This window comes from Pan troglodytes, chromosome 10 (genome assembly GCF_028858775.2).
Source record: "Pan troglodytes isolate AG18354 chromosome 10, NHGRI_mPanTro3-v2.0_pri, whole genome shotgun sequence".
Classification (NCBI taxonomy): Eukaryota; Metazoa; Chordata; class Mammalia; order Primates; family Hominidae; genus Pan; species Pan troglodytes.
Genome location: NC_072408.2, coordinates 125,850,909 through 125,872,486, shown reverse-complemented (window position 1 = coordinate 125,872,486; position 21,578 = coordinate 125,850,909). Strand labels below are relative to the sequence as shown.

At 41.4% G+C, this 21,578-nt stretch overlaps 1 protein-coding gene and 1 long non-coding RNA gene across 2 annotated transcripts in view; one reads left to right on the top strand and one right to left on the bottom strand.

Annotated features, from left to right (window-relative positions):
- SRRM4 (serine/arginine repetitive matrix 4) overlaps nt 1-21,578 on the bottom strand; it is a 175,386-nt gene that overhangs the window by 88,924 nt on the left and 64,884 nt on the right. The window lies entirely within an intron of this gene.
- Nucleotides 16,206-21,578, top strand: part of LOC129136689 (uncharacterized) — a 55,966-nt gene continuing 50,593 nt past the window's right edge. Inside the window, exon 1 of the long non-coding RNA XR_008538580.2 lies at nt 16,206-16,393. This is a non-coding gene — a long non-coding RNA (uncharacterized LOC129136689). The remainder of the gene's footprint in view (nt 16,394-21,578) is intronic.

The following is a 21,578-nucleotide window of genomic DNA, read 5'->3' as shown; positions in this document are numbered from 1 at the left end:
TTTTTGTCCTGCAGCTCCCAGGCTGGGTCACAATAGTGATGATGATGGCTATGACAGTGATGACAGCTAACAGGTGTTCAGTGACTGCCACATGCTGGCTCCAGCTGAACATGGTTCTACGTGCTCTCCACGCATTTGAGTCTCACAACAGCTATGACACAGGCCCTAGGTTACCACTGCTATTACAGATGAGAAAAATGAAGCATAGGGAAGGTCAGAAACTTGTCCAAGCTCACAAAGCCAAGACGAGAAGGGGCCAGATAATTCTCAGTCTGAGTCTGAAGCCCAGTATTTAAACACCAGGTTACGCTGCCACGGTCCTGGGCTCTGTCCCCACTTGGACATTCCTAGTGGACTTGCATTCTGTCAACATCTGCTAGGTAAGGTGTGTGCCACCAACCATTTGAAGAACTTGCAATATAGATGGGGAGGCTGGATTTAATAAAAACAAATCATTAGCCCTAACATGCCAGCCAAAGTGCTAAGAGCTTTATGTGCATTATCTAATTTAATCTCTCCACCCACTGTATTACCTCCATTTTACAGATAAGGAAACTGAGGTTCAGACAGATTAAATCACATGCCCAAGGCCACATAATGTGTAGGTGGAGGAGCTGGGATTCCATTCCAGGCTTGTTGACCTCTTCTTTTTTTTTATTTTTATTTATATTTATTTATTTATTTTTGAGATGAAATCTCGTTATGTCACCCAGGCTGGAGTGCAGTGGCATGATCTTGCCTCACCGCAACCTCCACCTCCCGGGTTCAAGTGATTCTCCTGCCTGAATCTCCCGAGTAGCTGGGATTACAGGCACGCGCCACTGTACCTGGCTAATTTTTTGTATTTTTAGTAAAGACGGGGTTTCACCATGTTGGCCAGGCTGGTCTTGAACTCCTGACCTCAGGTAATCTGCCCGCCTTGGCCTCCCAAAGTGCTAGGATTACAGGCATGAACCACTGCACCCTGCCAAGGCTTATTGACTTTTAGAGCCCAAGATCTGACCTGATAGACTCATGAAAAGATAACGAACCATACTAGGGTTGTTACAATAAGAAATATGATAAGAAGCAATGGGCTCCCAGGTCTTATTTGCAGAAATGCTTATTGAGCACCTACTTTGTGTCAGACATGGTGCTAGGCACTGGGGATATGATGTTAAGAAAAACAGATATGTTTTCTGCCCTTGTAAAAGTTTTAATTTGATGGAGATATACAAGGTGCATGACTATACAAAAAAAAAATGAAGGAAAGTGGATAATTTGGGGTGGACACGCAAAAGCAGTGACTGGAGCAGAAAAGAGTGAGTGAGTGACAGAATTGTGAGATGAGACTAGAAGGGCAGAGCCTGGAGGCCATGCATAGGTCATTAGACTTTACCTGAGAGAAGCAGGGAGGCTTTGATGGTTATTAGGCAGGAGAGTGAAATACTGAGGTCCACTCTTTGGAAAGAGTCCTGGCTTTAGTAAATTTATGGATAGAATGAATGGATGTGTGTGTGCACATAAGAATCATGTGGGGGAGGGGGAGCTAGAGCCAGTAGCAGGAAGACAGGTAGGAGGCCTTTGCAGGAATTCATCGTCGTGACAAGAGATGATGGTGGATTTACAAAAGAGGGAGGAACTATGTAACTCGTTCTCCAGCACAAGTTCCCTTCCTAACTCCAGGCAATGCTTCTGGTAACAAGGAACATCAGGTGAAGGGCTGTAGACGATTTAGTATAAACGCATCCTTGAAACCTAAGGAAGCAACATTTCTAGACTAGAGCAGTGGTTGTCAAACCAGAATGTGCATCAGAAACGCCTAGAGGGCTTGTTATATGGCACAGATTGCCCAGCCCCACTTCCGAAGTTTCTGATTTGGTGTGTCTGGGCTGGGAACCAAGGATTCACATTTCTAACAAGCTCCCAAATGATGCTGATTCTGCTGACATGGGGGCCACATTTTCAGACCCAGTAGTGTAAAATAAAACATACTCAATTTGCAACCACATTCACTGAGAGCTGAATCCAGTTTCTTTCCCTCTTTAAGCTGGGCAGAATTAGATGACCTCATTGAGGTTTTTTCTTTCCATCTATAAATGGGATTGGTAATGTCAACACTGTGAGTTTGTTGTGTATTTACAGTAAATCAAGTACAAGGTTTATTACAGTACTTGGCACATAGAAGAAGCTCAATAAATAATAGCTATTGTTATTATTACCCAGAGAAGAAGCTTAAACCAGCACTTGGCCAATGACACATTAGGACTGAGACTAAAAATGATATCTTCAATGAGCACACAAAGCCTGAAACCAGTAAAGTGACAAGTAGCTAATATTGGTGAATAATAATAAAAATTCCATAAGGCATATTGAGGGGTTACTCTTTGTCAGGCGAGACTTCAAAGGCAGACAGGAATTGAAGACTATTTTTTTCATGGCTGCTAAATCACCTTGTCTATTTATTCTTCTATTAAGTGGAAAATACCTTCATTAATTCACCCACTTACCATTTTTTCATCTATCCACTCACCCACCCATCCACCCATTTATGCATCCATCCATCCATCCATGCATCCATTCAACCACTCACCCATGGATTATTTTATTTTATTTTATTTTGAGATGGAGTCTTGCTCTGTTGCCCAAGCTGGAGTGCAGTGGCACAATCTCGGCTCACTGCAACCTCTGCCTCCCTGCAACCTCCTCCTTATGAGTTCAAGCGATTCTCCTGCTTCAGTCTCCTAAGTAGCTGGGACTACAGGCACATGCCACCACGCCGGGCTAATTTTTGTATTTTTAGTAGAGACGGGGTTTCACTATGTTGGCCAGGCTGGTCTCAAATGCCTGACCTTGTGATCTTCCCGCTTCAGCCTCCCAAAGTGCTGGGATTACAAGCATGAACCACCGCGCCTGGCCACCCATGGATTTTTTTAAACTCCTACTCTGGGCTGTCAACTGTGTTAGGTCCTACATAGTTCAATGGAAACAACCTTTAGTCAAGTGGGCCTGGTATTCAAATTGGCTGATATTTCCCTGTTTCAGTCAGGGGATCTGACTCACTTGGGGCTGTCTACATTTTTGATGGAGGGCAGGGGTCAACTCAGAACAGTGTGTTCCCAACCAATGTGAGAACCAAAGGAGACAGGAGATTTAGATTTGAGGCTCTGGAGCTGGACAGATCTGAGGTAGGTTCTTGATGGCTGGTCCTACTCCTTATTAGCTGGGTGGCCTTGGACAAGTAACCTACTTCTGTGAGCCTCAATTTTCTTCTCTAGAAAATGAGAATGTTAATAGTACCCACCTCATTGAAGTGGTTGTGAGATAATACATAATATATATAAAGAGGTTAACATGATTCCTAGTATATGTTAGTTAAATGCTAAGCAAATCATAACTCGTATTGTTATCAGTAAAGCAGGGGAATTAAGGATTCATGGGGGCAGTTCGCTCATATTAATGTCTTCATTATCAACTGAAGCTGAACTTTGCTTGTGTTTTTTCCTGACAATACACATCCAAAAAAATGCTAGAGAAAACCATTTTTTCCCCCTTTTCCACAAATTTATGCCTGGTAAATTGGTGTCTGGTTTGAGGAGCAAGGAGGAGAAGCTCTTATCAGTATAAGACATTTATAAAGCACTTTCAGCATTCCAAAGTACGTTTATATCTTTTCTCTCAGTTTATCCCAACAAACCCCTAAGCTTTAAATAAGCAAGGTTTTTCTTAGCCTCATTTTGAAAAGAGGAAAATGAGGTTAAGTGGCTTGCCTAAGTTCACACAGCAGGTTAAGAGCGGAGTTATAGCTAGTTTTCTGAAGTGTTCTTTCCACTACACCACATGCCAACCTAAGTTCAAGTTTTTGGTTTTCCTCTTTTAATAAACAGGAAACCAGAGGACTTTGGCTGACTCCTCTGGCTTTTCATACTCCGATGCCATCACTAAAAAAAATTATATGTGTGCATTTTTTGGCTATTGTAAATTATTAATGACAATCTCTTCAGTGTGTCAATTTCATTCCTTTGTTTGAAACATTCCTTTTGGCATTGGCAACAGCACTGAAATAAATAGTTTATTTGCCAATAACATAGCTTGTTAAATTTTAATCAAATAGAGTATTGTAAGCACGTAGTTACCAGGATATACCCCTTGGGAATGAGAGAGATCACTTTAGAAATGAATTAATAATGGGGCTTTTGGAAGCCAAAATGAAATGGCCAATGAAGCCTTGATGTGGATTATTCATTCCTATTTGAGTTGTAAATCAATGGAGTTGCTCTCACCCTGCTCCCATTAAAATTTTCTTGTTAATTATTTTCAGAAGATAATAAGATCAACCAGATGTGGGGGTATTTTTTGCTTCTTGTTTTCTTTTTGAAAGTATGAGCTCTTCTTATGTTGTTAGTATATAGCCCAGGATCATGGTATGTTAAAGCCTGGGGCTCCTACATGGGTTTAGGAATGGAGATGAGAGGCTCCACTGATCTCAATTTCCCCATCTCTCTCTGTTTCTGTCTCTCCCATCTTCATTCACAAGAGAATAGATACTATATTTTGTGTTTGATGGTATTCCTTACTCATTATCAGAGGATGAAACTACTGAATTGTTTCTATTAGTGGGAAGGGTTTTACTCTTACTCACAAGATTCACTCTTTCACTCTTACTCATAATATTTCCCAGAGACCAATGTCTAGCATTTGTAAAATTGTTGTGTGGTAGTTATTAAGGCTGTTAATTAATACCTTGGTTCTTCTTCCAGGCACAAAATAGGATTGCATTTACTCTTCCCCTTGAATTTAGGTACCATGGTGCCATGGCTTTCTTTGACAAGTGAAGTGTGGATGTAATTGATGTGTGAAAATTCTGGCTAGAAGCTTTAAGGCAAGAGTGATTAGCCTTTTCCCCCTTTCCTCTGCCTTAGTAACTACAGACATTCTAGATGATTCATTCAGTTTTGGCTCTTGAGAGAGGAAAACATGGAGGAGGGCCTCTGGTCAGCCCATGACAAACATGTAGTATAAACATGAAAAGGAACCTTTGTTGTTCTAAGACCCTGACATTCTGGGGCTGGTTGTTACTATAGCACAACCAAGCCTATCCTTACTAATAAATGCACAATAAAGTCTCATGCATACATGGCCATGGGAGTCATGTGCATTGATAACCATGACATTAAATCTGGAACTTAACTAATTATTTAGGGAAAGAGACTGTGGCTTGTTCATCTTTGAACATCTATTGCCTAGCAGAGTGCCAAGTATTTAGTAGATACCAGTAATGTTTTCTAAATGAATTATTTAGAAATGTGACACCGTAAACCATTGAAGTTAAATGGCCGAGATGATAATGATCATGAGGATGACAAAAACAACCTTATTCATGATACTGGCATCTATTGAAGGCTTACTATGTGTCTAGCACTTTGCTAAATAAGTTGACAAACAATATCTTATTCAGTCCGCACAGTAACCCCATAAGGTAATATTAATGTTGTCCTCATTTTGCATACGAGAAACTAAAGCCATGGATCAGGTAGGCCCATTGCCTAGGGCCACTAATAAGTGGCAGAGCCAGGATTCAAATCCAGGTATGGCTGTGCACTGCATAACAGTCTTTCGGTTAATGGCAAGCTATACATAAATGGTGGTCCCATGCGATTATAATGTAGATGAAAAATTCTTATCACCTAGTGATATCTTGATATCCTGACCTTAGGCTAAAGTGTGTGTTTGTGTCTTAGTTTTTAAGACAGTTTGAAAGTTTAAAACATTTAAAGGTTTAACTTGTTTAAACTGAAAAAAGTTTAAAAAGTAAAAAGAAATTTTTTTAATCAAAAAAAGCTAGTAGAATAAGGATATAAAGAAAATTGTTTTTGTACAGCTGCACAGTGTGTTTGCATTTAAGTGCTACTGTAAAATAATGAAAAGCTTAAATAAATGAAAAAGCTTATACAGTCCAAAAAGCACAAGTAAGCTAAGGTTAATCTATTATTGAAGAAAGAAACTTATTTAAAAAATAAATTGAGTGTAGCTTAAGTTTACAGTGCTTATCAAGTCTACAGTAGTGTACAGTAATGTCCTAGTTCTTCACATTCACTCACCATTCTCTCCCTGGCTCACCGGGAGCAACTCCCAGCCCTGAAATCTCCAGCAAGTGCCCTATACAGATAAACCACTTTTAAAATCTTTTATACTGTATTTTAATGTACCTTTTCTGCATTTAGATATGCTTATATACACAAACACTTACCATTGTGTTACAGTTGCCTACAGAATTCAGTATAGTAACATGCTGTGCAGGTTGGTAGCCTAGGTGCAGCAAGCTGTACCATACAGCCTAGGTGTGAAGTAGGCTATCCCATCTAGATTGGTGTAAGTACACTCTATGATGTTTGCATAACAATGCATACTTCAGAATGTATTCCCATTTATAAGTGACTCATGACTGCATATCTATCCATAGATTTTCAATGGAGGTGGGATATTTTTTCCCTCTGGGGACATTTAAAAATGTCTGGAGACACTTTTGGTTGTCACAACTGGGGAAATACAATAAGAATCTAGTGTGTCGAGGCCAGGGAAGCTGCAAGTGTCTTATCATGCACAGAGCAGTCACCCAAATAATTATCCAGCCCCATAAATCAATAATGCAAAGAAATTCTGGTATATCCTATCACACTTTTAACTACTAAGTTATAGGACACATCTATCTTTTCAGAAATGAGGGGGACAAAATCTTCTAGCTTCCTGCCTCAACCCGTTGGAAGATTGTTTGGAAATAAGTAAATGTGTTTCAAGATTGATCACATTATAAAATATAGATTTACACAGAACTTTTCAATAGCACGCGTTCCCTAAAAGTGAGAGACACCTGAAAAGTAATGTAACTAGTAGGTTCAATAGGCAAGGACGGCTGCAACAGCCAGGTAGTGCTTTCATGGTTGGATTCATTGCAGCCTGTTATTTAATCAGCGGTCGCTGTCCCTGGTGCTGAACCGCCGTCAGGCTCTAGGAAACATGAATCAGCAAAGCCCCTGGATTTGAGCGGGAGTTCTGCCAACACACCCAAGTGCACACGCAGGGCTACACCTTTTTTTCTTTTCTAACCACATCTCAAGGACACTCTGCCCCCACCGTTGGAACAAGATAATTAACATGAGGGAAACATTGCTATTTTTGAGTCCATCTTGAAGAATTTTCGGTCTGGGGCTTGAAAGGGTGGCGATTGTTTTCCTTCCATTATTCATTCCTTCAACCTTCAAGGACTTTTCTGCTGCTGAGTACACAGGCTTGTCACACATGCTGTTGCATGTGCACATGCGCACGCATGCACACACACACACACATTCCATACTAAGAGGTACACGGAGGGAGTAGGCACGCTCAGATGAGAACAGAAAGTAACACTCCAGTGTCCTACAGGAGGAGGTGGGGAAGGGACGTGGTATCGTTTAGGGCTACATTCTTAAAGCAAACTAGCCAGTGACCAGGATGTAATTGGCAAGTAGGGATTGTGTTCCTCCTTTCATCTCACACTATGAGTTAGGTTGATAAGATGTTTGATAAGAGCGGGCATGAGCTGATCTCATCCCAGAAGCTGTCTTCAGAGGTCATTATGTCCTTTGGGAATTGGAAAGCCTGGAATGTAAAATACAGAGGATCCAGCATATGAGAGAAATTCTCCAGGGCTAAAGATAGAATGAGAAGCTGAGTGTTACACGGTTGAAGTCCCGGGCCTCGTTCTTTTGTTCTTTTGGGCCATACTTGGGAGGGGGTCTTGTGAAAGAAATTACAGATAATACACAAACTCTACTAATTCCTACAAAACACTCAGAGACCTGACTCCCATAAGGAACACTGAAGATACTGAAATCCCTCAGTGCATTTGGGTAAATGGATGAGGGTGTAAATAAGTGTGAATGTGTACATGCATGCGTGTTAATGTACACACAAGTAGTTATCCATGTCACGTAAATGTGTGGGAGCGCTCACATGGATACATGTGAAAATGCCCATCCATGTTCAACCGTGTGGGATAGGAGTGGCATATCAATAGACATTTCCACTTTGGATCCATGGCTCTCCTGGACACTTTATTTTATTTTCTCCTATTTTGTTCATCTGTCCACCGAAGTGAGTAATTCCAAGGAGAAGAGTTTGTGCATTGTATATTAATATGCAGGTATTTTCAGGTAATTGTTTTCTCAGATATCATTTTGCTCTTCCTGGATACCCATTAGTTCATGAAATATCAAAGCTGAAAGAGCCTCTAATTACTTCATTTTATAGATGGAGAGACTGAGATCTGGAAAAGTGGGTTAAATCTACACAAAGTCAGGGCAGTGCCTAGTCCAGACTTTCAACTTCCACCCTAGGGCTTTCACTTTACTAATCATGTTTCCTCAGCATACAGAAGATTGGATTGACATGACGCAGAGAACTGGCTGATGAACCAGTCAACACAAATCTTCTACTGACCTCCAACATGAAGGGACTCTGCACCCTCTCTCCTTTCCCCAGAGATTCTGGACATTTCAGTCTTGAAACCTGGTTTGCTTGAGGGATAGATAGTCCTGGGCTAACAGGGTATGACTTGGTAATGGATAAAAATTTCTTGGTAGAAAGATATAGAAGAGTAGTCAAGAGCCAGGGTAGCAGCGACATGAGATGTGGAGAAGATGCAACTGCCTAAAACCTTCTGTGGCTCCCACTGCCTTTAAGATAAGATCATGTCCCTTATGTTGCACAGCAGAATCCAATCCCTTTCCACCTCCCCAGCTTCCACTCTCTCAATTCTCAACTTTCACCCTACACTGTAGCCAGGGAGACATTTCCCTAATGTGGGCCAGGCCTCTTTCACATCACTCTTGGCACATAGTGGGGACACATGCACTGCTCCTCTCTTCTTTCCTGGTCATGGCCAATGATTGCATATGCCTTAAGTTTTATCCTAATCAGTACTTCCTCTGTAAGCTTCCTCTGGCTCCCCAAGTCCTTGATAAATGTGCCTTTTCTGTAACCCCACTACATAGCGAGAAACAAACAAGTATGTTATTAACTGGTACCTGTATCTGGTTGGCACAGCACCTGTCACACATACAAAATGAACAAATGAACAAATGAATGAATGAATATGAATAAAAACAGCATTCTGAGTCTTTTCAACATAGTTGTCCAGGGGTTGAATGTCAAGTAGAAAGGGACAGGGTGGGTAGGGAAGGGGATGTTTAATTGGTAGAATCAATATTTCTTAATCCAAGACCTAAATAGAAGTGGTTACAGGGCTGAGGACTGCTCTGGAGGCCCTGAATTGCTGCTCTGTTGTTCACAGACCTTGAGCTTGCTGGGCACAGAGGAGGGCTGGGAGGAGGTGTCTCCAGCTAAATAGCTGCAATCCAAGGAGAGGTAATTGCAGGATTTGAAGGCAACTTTTTCTGTCTGGCTCTGCTGCGGGTGGGATGGTGATCACAGACCTCTTCACTGCAGGACTCACACACACCATTGCAAGATGGGGTGGAAGACACCAAATATAGCTGCTATTGGCAGGGGAAGCCTTAGAGGGAAGGCAAAACATGTTAAGAGAACAATGGCTCTGAAAGAAAAAGGGAGGAGAAGGAGGAAGAGAGGTAGGGGAATGGAGCTGGAGTGTGTCTTCTAGGGAGACCAGACAGTAACTGGCTTGTCTCCACTCCAGGAAGCATCAGAAGAAGTGGGGAGGGGGGAAAGATTTCTGATAGTAGCTGACACTTCTAAGGAATGCTCGTGTCATTTTCATTAGAAATATTTTATAATATGCTAGACTCTGTACCAGAGAAGAGCTATAGGAAGAGCAAGGTGACCAACAGATTGCGAACTTGGACTTTTGACTCAAAGTACCTAAATTCCATTTCCAGCTTTGCCATCTTTGGGCTGAGTAATATGAGAAAGCTATTTAACCTCTTCAAGCCTCAGTCTACCTTTCTGTAAAATGGGGACAACTCCCATCAGTCTCAGGGAATATCTATCTCATTGTTATAAGGCACTGAATACAGTGTCTGGGGTACAATATGAACTCAGTAAAGATTGACTAATTATTGTTAATCTTTACTATTTGTTAATCACATGTTAATCCTTTTTATTTATTAATGACTTCATTAATACTTAGTATTATTAGTGTTAAATGTTATTATTTGTGTATGTATTTTAGTACATCCCAAAATGTATAATACCTAGCAGATATAGAATAAATTTCATATAAATGAATGAACAAATGAGTAAATCAAGAATAGATTTATTATATGCCCAGTGCTTGCAATGAGGCAGTTACATGCTTTGCACCTACTGTTCCCTCTTCCAGGAACTCCCTTCCCCATCTTCTTTCCCAGTGATTTTTTAAATCTGTAGGTCAAGAATCAGCCCAGAGAGTCTATTTTCCAGGAGATGTCCTTCCTGGCATCCCTTGGGGAAGATCATGGTTTTGTGCCTTTGTTCTGAAAGCAGTTGTGAGGGATAGAAAAAACCCTGGACCAATGGCAATTACTAAAAAGTCCAGAAACAACAGATGTTGACACTGTTGCAGAGAAAAAGGAACACCTTTACATTGCTGATGAGAGTGTAAATTAGTTCAGCCATTGTGGAAGACGGTATGGTGATTCCTCAAAGATCTAGAAACAGAAATACCATTTGGCCTAGCAATCCTATTACTGGGTATATAGCCAAAGGAGTATAAATCATTCTGTTATAAAGATGCATGCACACGTATGTTCACTGCAGCACTGTTCACAATAGCAAAGACATGGAATGAACCCAAATGCCCATCAATGATAGACTGGATAAAGAAAATGTGGTATATATACACCCTGGAATACTATGTAGCCATAAAATGGAACAAGATAATGTCCTTTGCAGGGACACGGTTGGAGCTGGAAGCTGTTATCCTCAGCAAACTAATGCAGGAACAGAAAACCAAACACCGCATGTTCTCACTTCTAAGTGGGAGCTGAATGATGACAACACATGGACACGGGGAGGGGAACAACACATGGTGGGGCCTGTCAGGGGGCTGGGAGAGGGAGAGCATCAGGAAGAATAGCTAGTGGATGCTGGGCACTGGGGTTAATACCTAGGTGATGAGTTGATCTTTGTAGCAAACCACCATGGCACACATTTACCTATGTAACAAACCTGCGCATCCTGCACATGTATTCCAAAACTTAAAATAAAAATTGAAGAAAAAACCCAACTATTTCTTTCTTCACCTAATTAAAAAAAGAAAGAATAAAAACCAGGGACCAAGTGTCTGAGGATGCGGGTTTCATTTCTTTTATGTTCTTAGCCTTGAGGTGATCTAGGAAAATCCCTGGATATTCTGTGCCTATATCTTATCATCTGTTGAATGGGAGTAATGTTGCTTACCAAATAACATTGTTGCAAACCTATCTCTCCTTCCTTCAAAAATATTTACTGCCAGAAAGATTCCAAGATTTAGGTACTGTAGTGGGCTCTGCAGAAACTTAATGAACAAGACAGGTGGGTCTCTGCTATAATGGAGCTCACAATTAAGCATGGGAGACAGATATTAAATAAATAAGTGTTCTGGGAAAAAATATGTGTAATTATATTTGTGATATGTGCAAAAAAGGAAGAAGGGTTGAGCAACTGGGAAGGAATTGCTTGAAATCTAAATGGCAAGAAAAAAATAGCCATGCATGCAAAAGAAGGCTGAGTGAGAACAAGTGAGGCTGAGAGAACAGCATGTGCAAAGGCCCTGAGGTGGGACAGATAGCTTAGTGGGCTTGAAAAACTGAAAAGAGGTGAGAAAGACTTGAGAAAAATGGGAAAGGAGAAGACAGGCAGAAGATAAGATCAGAGAGGTGGGCAGGCACCAGGTTTTGAATGCCTTGCAGGTCACAGGAAAGAGATTCCAAGTGAGACAGAAATGTGAGCTCTCTTAATCAATGGTAAAGCTTCACCAGAATGTTACATAAGACCATCACGATGGACCTGTCACTAATCTTTTGGTTTCTCCATCAGCAAAGTGAGATAACATCATCTTTACTGCCTCCCCAACCACCCAGGTAAAATGATGAGGTGACATCTCCTTGTAGCTGACATCAAATGACATCTCTACATGATAGCATAGCATACTTAAGCCTCATTGTGGCTGCACGAGGCACTGTGGTCCTGGAGATGCCAGAACTTAGACAAAGCTGAGCTATTATCAAAGGGGAGGGAGCATCATGCAGGCTGTTTTGGAGCCAGGATGTACATGGCTATTCTGGGCCTTGCGGGAGGGAGGCTGAGAGGGGGGCTGGCCGGAAGAGCAGAGTTATTTCAAGACATTGCAGCAGGCAATTGTAGCCAGGGTGTACACAGCAAATCTGGAGAGACTGGAGGGGCCCAGAGACCCTGCAATTGCTGGAAGCTAAAGGACGTCCCTACATGGCCCCAGAAGACATTTGGTTCTATTGTTAGGCAGTACAGCATGGGTTCTGGAAGCAGAAAGGGCAGGCACCTACGCCTGCTCTGTGACCTTGGGCAGATGCCCACTACATGTATTAGCTCCTTGTATCCTCCCAACAACTTTATGACATAACCTCTGTGTTGCTCCCATTTCACAGGTGAGGAAACTGAAGTTCAGAGAGGTTAAGTGACTTGCCATGGTCCTGCTGCTATTCGAGGCAGAATCAGGATTTGAACTCAGCTCTCCAGAGCTAATTGTCCTGTGTTATTCTCTCTCCCTCTTATTACTCATGACAGAACAGGGTCATCTGACAACTAAATGAGGTGGCGTATAAAAATATCCAGCACAGTGCTTGGCACATAGCATGCGCTCTTTGAAACTGCTATTGAGTCAATACCAAATGTGTGGCATTTCAGTCTTGCGGGGAGGAATAAAGGCAGGTCTTCAAAATCCAGCAGAGGCTGACTACATTGGGATTTTGAGAGTGGTACTTGCCACTTGGGAAAAAACCCTGAACTAAAATATGCTTCTTATGGAAACCCTGGAAGGGAAAAAAGCCACAATGTTAATTACATTTATAAATAACATCATTGCATGTGCTTTTTAGAATAGTCTCGTGAGGCATGTGGGGAAGGAGTTACTGGCCCCATGTAGCAACTGAAGACACTGAGACCCACTAGAGTTTATTTGGTTGTCTGTCACAGAGCAAACCAGTAGGAGAGAAGTGACGAAATTCCAGTCTGTTCCCTCCTGTGTAGCCCATAAATCTTCTCAATGAAGATTAAAAATAAGATTTCACAGAGGGCATAAATTTCCCTGCTGAGCATCCATTCTCTCTTGTTATGATGAGCAGCAGATTCTTCTCTGAGGGACAAGCCCCTTCTCTACTTTCAGTCTATCTGATGCAAGCAGAGGTGGCTTCACCCCAGCTCCAGAAAGGGGGCATGACCCCATCCTGGTCATTTTAAGCATCACATGCCCCTGGCCACAGTGGTTGGTTCAAAGATGATCACCTATCAAAGCCAGGACAACCAGAGCCAGTGAGACTCAATTCTGGAACTTGTGTTGAAACCATTAGGAAGAAACTGTCCTTTGCTAGAGGTTGCTAAAAAAGGATAAAAGTGTGGCCCTCTGGTAGCACTCTTGCCACCCCAAGGGACAGCTGCATAAGAATGGAATCAACACCATGGAGAATAGTGTCAAGAAATGAATACAGGGATGACATTGCTCAAGCTCCTGGATCTATCTGGAACTGAAGCCATTCAACTTTTCATGTATGAGAGCCAATACATCCCCTTTATTATTGGATCCAGCTTTGTGTGGCTTATATCTCTTGTATATAAAGGACTCCTAACTAATACAATCACCCTCATCATCAACAACAAAACTTTGCTGTAGGTCCACAAAATGTAGGAAAGTCTGGTTTCTGAGAATGGTTAAGTGCACGCACACTGGAATTAGGCTGACTGAATTTCAGGTCTGCCTTTTCCACTTTCTAGTTGTTTGATTTTGGTAAGTTACCCTTCCTTCCTGTGCCTCATCTGTGAAGTGGGATAATAATATTCCCCACCTCACTGAATCACTGAGGATGTTAAATGAGATAATATACATATCTAAGGATTATAACAGCATCTGGCACAGTGAGTGCTCAAAAAGTGTTACTGTTACATGGATGGATAAATAAAATGTGGTACATATACACAAAGGAGTACTATTAAGCCATAAAAAGAATGAGATCCCATCATTTGCAACAACATAAATGGAACTGGAGATCATTACGTTAAGTGAAATAAGCCAGGCACAGAAAGACAAACTGCATGTTCTCACTTGTTTGTGGAATCTAAAAATAAACACAATTGAACCCATGGACATAGAGAGTAGAAGGATGGTTACCAGCAGATGGGAAAGGTAGTGGGGAGGTTGGTAGCGGGGAGGTGGGGATGGTTTATGGGTAAAGAAAATAGAAAGAATGAATAAGATCTACTATTTGACAGCACAATGGGGTGACTATAGCCAATATTAACCTAATGGTACATTTTAAAATAAAAGAGTATAATTGGATTGTCTGTAACACAAAGCATAAATGCTTAAGGGGATGGATACTGCATTCTCCATGATGTGATAATTACACTTTGCATGCCTGTATCAAAATATCTCATAAACATATACTCCTACTACATACCTACTACATATACAAAATTTAAAAAAAAACTACTGTTGGGATTTTGATCACAAGGAAGGTTGTTTTACCCCAAACATGGGACCCTTAGAGATGCCACGTGTACAAATTGGTATGTTAGTCACAAAATACGCACAGCAGGTGTTTCCACTTGTTGAGTCCCTACTATGTGCTTTATATAATTATTTCACATTGACTATGTGATAAGATAGGAAATTTATTATCTGCATTTAATTGACACCAAAACAGACTCAGAGAGTCACAAACCTTTCTCAAGGCAACGCAGTGCATGATGGAGCTGGCTCTTAACCTAGGTTTCCTTCCTCCTAAGCCACGTCTCCCATAGAATGTTTCTTAAGCCTCAGCTGCCCACACAAGACCAATAATGATTGCTGTCCATTTATGCATGTGTTTCCTATACTATTATTTGCTTATTATTATTTTTGCAATTGGCTTACTTTTTAACTTGATACATGCAATTAAAAAGGAAACTTCATATTACAATTGTAAATGGAAAATAAGTGTCCTGTTTATAAATAGAAGAAGGCCTTAAAATAGATACAAATGAAAACAAGAGAATATTATTAAATTCCAGCTATACACTGCTACTCGCCCCAGGCTCTGAGCCTGACACCTGCTCCTTCTTTTGTTAAAAAAAGGGAAGATTAGCAAGTGTTGAGAGGTGTTAAAAACATAGTAGCCCCAAACTGAGACAACTCTCTGACAACTGGAAGGAGAGAAAGTGAATTGAAAGCACAATCACTTTCTCACCATGAGATTCCATGAAATTTCATTCTGCTTCTATGAAGCCACCTCAAATCTCTCAGGCAAATAATAATTTGGGTACAGAAATTTGAAAACCATAGCACTCCAATCTCCAATTTATTTATTACCGAAGGACCTTCCTTTCCTATGCCACACCATGTCCTCTCTGTCTCTCAACAGTTAAACATCTTAGGCCAGGTGTGGTGGCTCACGCCTGTAATCCCAGCACTTTGGGAGGCTGAGGTGGGCAGATCACGAGGTCAGGAGATCGAGACCATTCTGGCTAACACGGTGAAACCCCGTCTCTACTAAAAATACAAAAAATTAGTCCGGGGTGATGGCGGGTGCCTGTAGTCCCAGCTACTAGGGAGGCTGAGGCAGGAGAATGGTGTGAACCTGGGAGGCGGAGCTTGCGGTGAGCCGAGATCGCGCTACTACACTCCAGCCTGGGCGACAGAGAGAGACTCTGTCTCAAAAAATAAATAAATAAATAAATAAACAAAACAACAACAACAACAACAACAACAACAAAGCATTTAAACATCCTAGGTAATCTCTATGCCAGTACTTGGTTGGAATTAAACTAAGCTATAAAAGAAAGTTTACAGTTTATACATCTCTTTCCCAGGTGAGTCTGGGAAACACCAAATTGGTTGTTGACATATCCACACACCCAGTTATCACCAGACAGACATACATGAAACCTAAGGGTCCTTAGCAGTGGAAACTCACTACCTGTCCCTCTCTTTCGTATGAGCCAGCACCCATCACTGCTACATGGGAACAGTCCACATCCATGAGAGCAGCCACAGTTGCCACGGTGATTATTCTAAACACAGCAGGTGATGTAATTCCCCTTGGGAGTGTAGCATCAAGCAGATGAATTGGGCGCATTGCATCTGATTCAGCCTCTTGAGGAGAAAGACTTCATACTGATCCAAATAGACTCCCGAGAGGCAGAAAGAGGAAAATGATAAATAAATGCCAGCCAAGCTCTAAAATGGAACACTCTAGCTGTGTGGCCACGGGTAAGTCATTTAGCTCAAATCTGGACACTCTAAATGTTTCTCACCAAATACCAAAACTTGCCCATGGTTACCTAGGTAGTAATAGAAGTGCAGATGGGCCCAGAAGACAGAAAGATTGTTTGATATTACCTATCATGTTTGACAGTGCTGTAAAGCAGCATTCACCAAAATGTGCTCCACCAAACATCAGTTCTACCATACGTTAATCGTTGCTTGCTCCTCTAAAATGGAATGGGGATGGGATTGTGTACTCAAATGAGATTAAGAAACAGGAGATTAAACAAAAGAACCAGACTTTGTTGCTGCAAGACTTATCAGTGCCTTTAATATGTTCAGCGCAATGTGAAGGCCAAGGAAGGGAAAGTATTGTGTAGTCTTTCTTAGAAATTTGGGGTCATCAAATTTTCTTCTGTAGTCTAGTGGGTACTTCGAGAAATACAACCCCATGGAGTAATCTTAGAGTACTTTCAATAAGAGAAGATTCATTCCCTCCACTTTCAGAAACCTCTAATATTTGGAAAAAATCTTCCTTAACTAAGAAAAAAAGCAGCTTCCCTGTAACTTGCATGCTTGGGTTCCATTTCAGCGCCTTCTAAGACACATCTCTGAGCCTTGCTTTTTTTCCCCCAGTAGAGTAGGAATTTACTTTTCTCCCAGTGTTGGGAGAATTACATTGGATGGCTCAACTTTGTGAACTGTTGAGTGTTGTAAATATGTGAACTGTCACCCACACAACAGCATCACAATCTTATGTAAATGCACATTGCTTCAGGTAGAAATCTTTGGGCTCTCCTGGAGGCTGATAACCTACAACATGGTTTTCCAACCATGACACTATTGGGGGTCTGTCCTCTGCACTGTAGATGTTTAGTAGCATCCCTAGCTGCTATCCAACAGACACCAGTAGCAATCCCTCAGTTGTGACAACCAAAAACACCTCCAACCACTACCAAACTCTCTTGGAGGAAAAAATTGCTCCTGATTGAGAACCACTCTTCTGGCTCTGCAACCTTTCTATGATGACAGAGATGGTCTACATCTTGTATCTCTCTGTCCAATATGGGAGCCACAGGTGGCTAATGAGCACTTGGGATGTGGCTAGGGTGACTTAGAAAATTAATTTTTAATTTTAATAATAAATTAATATTAAATAAATAATACATTTAATAATAAACTTTTAATTTATAAATAGCCACAGATGGCTAGTGGCTACCATATTGGACAGCGCAGTTCTAGATAACATAGTTTGAGGTCCATCTATTCAGTCAACAAATATTTGTTGAATACCTATTAGGTGCCAACCAAGATGTCACACACTGGATATATAGTGGAAAATGGCAGACATGGCTCTTGTTCTCACCAAACTGTTAGACACTAACAAGTAAGCTAGGATACAAGGCAATGTGTGCTTTGAGCTTTCATGACAAAAGATAACTCCCCTAAAGGTCTGTCACTCTGCTGCAAGTTCCACCATATGCACCCCATTGAACTGCAAGGTCTCTAAAAGCACACGTATTACCTCAAGAGGAAAATTTATGAACACCTACTGATGCATCAGGATGAATTTGTTTATGCGATTAGCTATGCTGAGCAAAATCCCCAAGAGGCCCTTGAAAGCAGAGCCCTGTCTTGTTCATCATTATCATCACTAGAACCTGGCACATGTAGGTGATCACAACTACTTCTTGAAAGGAGATCAAACAAATCCAGAACAGATCCAGAACTCTGTTAAAGATGGTGAAGGTGTTGAAAACCATGTTATGCCTAGAACAAGTGAGCGTCCTTGCTGTCCTTTCTCAGTACCTGGCACAGAGTATGTACTTAATAAATAATTGTTGACTAAAGATTGTGGGAGAGGGTTGCTGTCACCGTCCTGGAGGTATTGCTCAGGTATGAAGAGTGCACGATTGGCCCGGACAAGAGAGCTCCTAGATGAAGCATAAAGACAATAATGACAATAATAATTAGATTACTACTTGTTTGAGGCTGAATTGTGTCTCTCCAAAATTCATATATTGAAGTCCTAACCCTCAGTACCTCAGAATGTGATTGCATTTGAAAATAGGGCCTTTTAAAATGTGATTGCGTTTGAAAATAGGACCTTTTAAAAGGTAATTAAGGTATAATGAGGTCCTATGGGTGGGCCCTAATCCAGTAGGAGATTAGGACACAGATATGTATAAAAAGAAGATGATGTAAAGACCTAGAGTGAGGCAGCCATCTGTAAGCCAAAGAGAGAGACCTCAGAAGAAACCAAACCTGCTGACACCTTGATCTTGAACTTCCAGCCTTCAAAACAATGAGAAAATAAATTATTACTGTTTAAGACACTCAGTCTGTGGCATTTTGTCATGGTAGTTCTAGAAAACTGATACACTACTGATCAGACTCCGTATTAAGAGCTCCACATGCATTATCTCATTAAATTCGTACCCTAGTTCCCTTAAAGCTACTCTCTGCCCCATAGCCAGAGTGATCCTTTCAAATGGAAGTCAGATTATGTCAGTCCTCTTCTCAAACCGAGGCTTCCTATCTCACTCAAATTATAAAGCCAAGTCCTGCTAATAACGAAAAAAATTGCCATACAAATTGGCTGCCTGTTATTTCTCTAATTTCATTTTATCACTTTCCTCTTCTTTCAAATTGCTCCAATGACACTGGCCAAGTATACACCCACCACCAGCTTTTGTATGTGCCTGGGATACATTTTGCCCAGATGTCTCCTGGATTGTTTCCACACTTCTTTTGACTCTTTGCCCAAGTGTGACTTCATCAGTGAGATTCTTAAACACCAGATGTAAAAAGCAACCTGGGACACCTGTCCAATGCCAGGCTTTTCCTATCCCCCTTACCATGTGTCATTTTTCTCCTTCACACTGTGTATTTACTTGTGTATCTGTCTATAGCTGGTCTTCTTCCACAAAAATTTAAGCTTCGTAAGGGCAAAGGCTTTCCTGTATTTATTGCTACATCTCTAGCACCTAGAACAGTGTCTGGCACACAGTAGGTATCCAATAAAGATGTCTTGAATGAATGAATCTGTCCTCACAACTTCTTGATGCAATTGCTGTTATTATTTTTATTGAGACAGAGTCTCTCACTCTGTTGCCCAGGCTGGAGCACAGTGGTGTGATCTCAGCTCACTGCAGCCTCTGCCTCCTGGGTTCAAGTGATTCTCCTGCCTCAGCCTCCTGAGTACTCGGACTATAGGCAAGTGCTACCATGCCAGACTAATTTTTGTATTTTTAGTAGAGAAAGGGTTTCTCCATGTTGGCCAGGCTGCTCTTGAACTCCTGACCTCAAGTGATCAGCCCACCTCGGCCTCCCAAAGTGCTGGGATTACAGGCCACTGCACCCAGCCCGCAATTGCTATTATTATTATCCTTATTTTACAGGTAAGGAGACCAAGGCTCAGAGAATTCAAACGTCCAGGTGTAAATAAAGAATGGGAGCTGGTGGCAGGATTTGAACCCGATTTTCCCTGCCTCAGGTTCCCCATGCTCTTAAACACTAGGAGGGACTTGGAAAACTCTATCCCAAGAAAGCGATGAGAATATCTCCCAGAGCTCACAATTCATGTTTATTCTTAGTGTGTTATCTAGCTCCTTCACCTCCATCACATGGGCTCGCTAAATATGTCTTGATGATTTGATTTTAGGAAAAAGAAGAAAGGTAAAGGCCACTGGGAATTATTTCCCTTCATTTGCACTCATGGGCTCACCCCTGATTTGGGACTGGGTTAGGGAGACCCAGAGCTGGGTCTTGGCTTTACCGCCCTCTCCAGCTGCGGTCTGGGGCAAGCTGCATTATCACCCTGAGATCCAGTGTCCCCACTGTAAAATAGGGGTTCTAATTCTTGTTTCACAGGGTTTGTAAAACAGGGGTTCTAATTCTTGTTTCACAGGGTTGCAGTGGGGGCAACATAAAAGAATATTTGAGACAGTGAAACTCTGAAAACTGCAAAGTATACATGCACACAGAAGGCAGAATTATATCTCAAGATCTAGAATTGCAACATTTGTCTCTTATAAGAACTGCTAGCATCGATTGTGTATTGTAGCAGGTTGCATTATGGTTCTCTGTTCTGCTTCCTTGTCATGTGTCTTCCATGCCCTTTGTCATATGACTTTGCAGTTCTTCCTACTAGGGGTGGGCTTATTTGTCCACCTATCAGTATTGGGGTTGATCATGTGACCTGCTCCAGCCAATGGAGTAGGGAAAGAATGACAGTGTACCAGCTCCAGGCTTAGGCCTTAAGAAAGATTGTGTTTTCCCACTTGCCTCTCTTGCACTTCTACCATCACGTTGGAACTTGTCCAGGTGACCACTGGTCCAGGGAAATGAGTGCATGTGAAACAGATCTAAACCCAAGCCCAGCTGGGCTCAGCATTGATAAACTAACTGCAGTTGCACAAGTGAGAATAAATGATTAATATTTTAACTCACAAATGCGAGCTTAACTATGAGGACACAAAGGGATAAGAATGATTCAATGGACTTTGGGGACTTGGGGAAAAAGGGTGGGAGGAGGGTGAGGGATAAAAGACTACACATTGGGTACAGTGTACACTGCTCCAGTGATGGGTGCACCAAAATCTCGGAAATCACTACTAAAGAACTTATTTATGGAACCAAGCACCACCTGTTCCCCAAAAACCTATTGAAATTAAAAAAAGAATTAAAAAGTTAATAATAAAAGAAATGATTAATCTTTTAGAACATTGAGTTTGGATGTGGTTTGTTACACAGCATTATTGTGGCATTAGCTGACAAATGTACATGCTTGTTAAATGTCACTTTATGCTCATTATCTTATAAAATTTGTGGTAAATTTCATTATTGTTTCTATTCTAAAGATAAGGAAACTGAGCACAGTTTCAGAGATTTTCCCAAGATTATCCAGCAAAGAAATGGTGTAGCTAAGCCATAAAACATTGAACTGTGTGAAGACAGAGTCCACACTTTTTTTTTTTTTTTTTTTTTAGACGGAATCTCGCTCTGTCACCCAGGCTAGAGTGCAGTGGCGTGATCTCAGCTCACTGCAAGCTCCGCCTCCTGGGTTCACGCCATTCTCCTCCCTCAGCCTCCGGAGTAGCTGGGGCTACAGGTGTCTGCCACGATGCTTGGCTAATTTTTTTGTATTTTTAGTAGAGACGGGGTTTCACCAGAGTCCACACATTTTTAT